The sequence below is a fragment of the Pinus tabuliformis genome, chromosome 2_1 (assembly GCF_031772625.1).
Source record: "Pinus tabuliformis cultivar Carrire ecotype Pingquan chromosome 2_1, CPIR1, whole genome shotgun sequence".
NCBI lineage: Eukaryota > Viridiplantae > Streptophyta > Pinopsida > Pinales > Pinaceae > Pinus > Pinus tabuliformis.
In genome coordinates this window covers 400,148,937-400,151,917 of record NC_142299.1, presented here as the reverse complement: position 1 = coordinate 400,151,917, position 2,981 = coordinate 400,148,937, and the positions used below count along the sequence as shown (strand labels likewise).

Below are 2,981 nucleotides of genomic sequence, written 5' to 3'. Positions count from 1 at the left end.
ATTTAAATCTAAATGCTTGAGATTTGGTGCAGAAATTTTCAAACTGTTTAGCCTTGCATGATGTGGACTATTAAGTTTTTAAGAAGATGGCATTTTCTATGAGCTACTCAATTATATCATCATTTATATAGATACATGATAGTAAAAATATTAGAAGGAAAATGACATCGCTCAAAAAAATTAAGCTTTTCTAACATGAACCAATGGAGCTTCAAAACTGTATGGTAATTGCAAGAAAAGACAGTTTGAAACATCCACCAACATGCCATCATGTAGAGTGATATGTTTCACTCTTTTTAAACATGCAGAATGAACGCATTACTGATATAGCCAGAGTCTCCAAAATTAAAATTAAATAAGACTCTCCAAAATTTCTACATTTTAAAATCAATTTTTTCTCTTCAAAATTTTTAAATTAATCGTCTTTATTTTTTAAGTTTATTTTTAAAATAATCGTCTTATTTTTTAAGTTTTATTATTCAAGTATCAAGATTTGTTTTTGAAAACAATATACCTAAAACTGTAACAACTTTTAATAAAATTGTATTTTGTTCGATTTGAGACTTTTGTGATCTATATTATAGAATCAATGCTTTTCGGATTAATCACATCATTAGAATTTGGTCGACGTTTCGAACCAACTAATATGGTTCATCCTCAAGACAAAGTGATTATTTATTTTTTAAAATTTAGTGATAAAATCATATTAAATTAAAAAAAAAAAATGATTAAATTGTCTATGGATTAAGATGGTCTTCTTTGAACGACATCATTACGTCATTACATTGACTTACTAACACAACACATCACCATCAACATGCGTCCCAAGATAGAGGAAACCCAAAACAGGGTTGGCTTAAGTGTTGGTTATCGATACGACAGCCCCAAAGACTTAATTTTCTTTGAGAAAATGTTTGATGTTTACACGTGGGCCATGAACGCTCTATGATTATTATGATTCATTGATTTTCCGTAAAGATACCATGCTTTGAATGACTTGATTGGTCAATACGTCATTTTTATGTGTTGTATTTTAATTGGGTGAGCCTTATTTCCACCCCTATAGGTTATTTGATGAGCGCTAAGTACCTGTGGCAAGACATTCGTGCATCCGAAGGCATGTTACATATGCATGAAACCATACATATCCATGGACATTCCGGCAACTCGATCACTCTACCTTTAGCAAGCTCCAGTATTCAATGTAATTAATGTAGATATTGGACAATCTGACATCTAGACCAGTGTGGATTAGACATTCACTTCATGTATTCAATGAACCATCTACCTAAGAGAATTTCAAATTCAACATTCATGCTTGATATTTAAATTAGAAAAACTAAATTTATATCACTGCTCAATGAATTGTTTTCGCAGCTTTGGCATTCAATGGGAAGATAATTAGAATCCTCGTTAGGAAATAAGGCTCGCCTTCCTCTGCACAACTTCATTTTTGGGCGCTAGAAAGGTCATTGGAAGCCATGAAGAGGACACAATTTCTTATTTTGTTTCTCATTCTGTTACTCCATTCTGCTACCATGGCTGCCACTCCCAGGAAGCTAGTGAGTGTGCCCTTTCACAACAATTATGTCACCAAATGGGGCTCAGATCACATCAAAAAATTCCATGGCGCTCGAAAGACCGAGCTTCTCCTCAACAAACAATATGGTAAGCTATTATACATTGGATTTCTTTCTGCATATTTTTGGGTTGTTTTATCCTTTTATGAGCTGTGGGAATAACAATGTGGGATGAAATATGGGTTGGCGGGTGCGGGGTTCGATTCTAAGGGGACATATTTATCTGGGCATTTTAGTATGCAAGTAAAGCTTGTTCCCGATGATTCCGCTGGCACTGTCACTGCCTTTTATGTAAGTATTTATAATAATATTGGGGGTTTTGGGGGGTCTAAGTTTGCTTCTGCCTGTTTATGTATCTATATTTCTTTTGGTGTGGGCAACTTTCTTCTCAGACTACAGAGCACGACGAGATACACTTTGAATTATTGGGGAACAAGTCCGGGGAACCCTACATTCTTCAGACCAATGTATTTACAGGAGGGAAGGGTGAGAGAGAACATCGAATATACCTCTGGTTCGACCCCACCAAGGATTACCATTCCTATGCTGTGCTCTGGAACATGTACCAAATTGTGTAAGCCCCCAACCCTGAGCCCATTATTTATTATCGAACCAAAGCCAAAGGCAAATGTAGCATGTAATTTACAATGAACCTCTTATAGTTTAATATGGTTTGGTGTGATGTTTTCTTTTGGGGCGCAGATTTTTGGTAGATGTGGTACCAATCCGGGTGTTCAACAACAGCAAGGATCTGGGCGTGAGGTACCCATTTAAGCAGCCGATGAAGATCTATTCGAGCCTGTGGAATGTTGATGACTTGGCCACCGAAGGTGGTCTGGAGAAAACTGATTGGGCCAAGGCGCTGTTCATCACCTCCTACAGGGAATTCCACGTCGATGCCTATGAGGCTTCTGCTCCACAATCGGTGTGCACTATGCAGGGGCGGTGGTGGTGGGATCAGGAGGAGTTCAGAGACCTAGATGGGTGGTAATGGCGATACTTGAAATGGGCGAGGAAGCACTACACCATCTATAATTACTGCACTGACACGCCCAGAAACAAGAAAATGCCTCTGAAATATGTTCACGATCGCGATAATATGTAGTTCAATTATCATTATTTGATGCTACCCATGGCTGAATAATCCGAGGTCGGATTATTAGTCTGGGAAGGCCCAAATGTTATGTTGTAGTAAGCTTTTGGGTAAATCATTTCTCTAAAAATTTCGGTTCCCAAATTGATTTTCATGTCTGGTTGTTGTCGAATGTATTTATTGTTTTTCTCAATGTATTTCTTAAAGGCATTTTAAATCCTTTTCAAAGGATTCGAAGCGCATTATAGTAATTCGAAGTTTGATGTTAGGCTTTATTTCATATTATTCCAACGAATGATTAATTACCA

The 2,981-nt window shown here is 36.9% G+C and overlaps 1 pseudogene; it reads left to right on the top strand.

Annotated features, from left to right (window-relative positions):
• The first annotated feature begins 1,478 nt into the window (after positions 1-1,478).
• Positions 1,479-2,685, top strand: LOC149200544 (xyloglucan endotransglucosylase protein 2-like; annotated as a pseudogene).
• Positions 2,686-2,981: the final 296 nt, after the last annotated feature.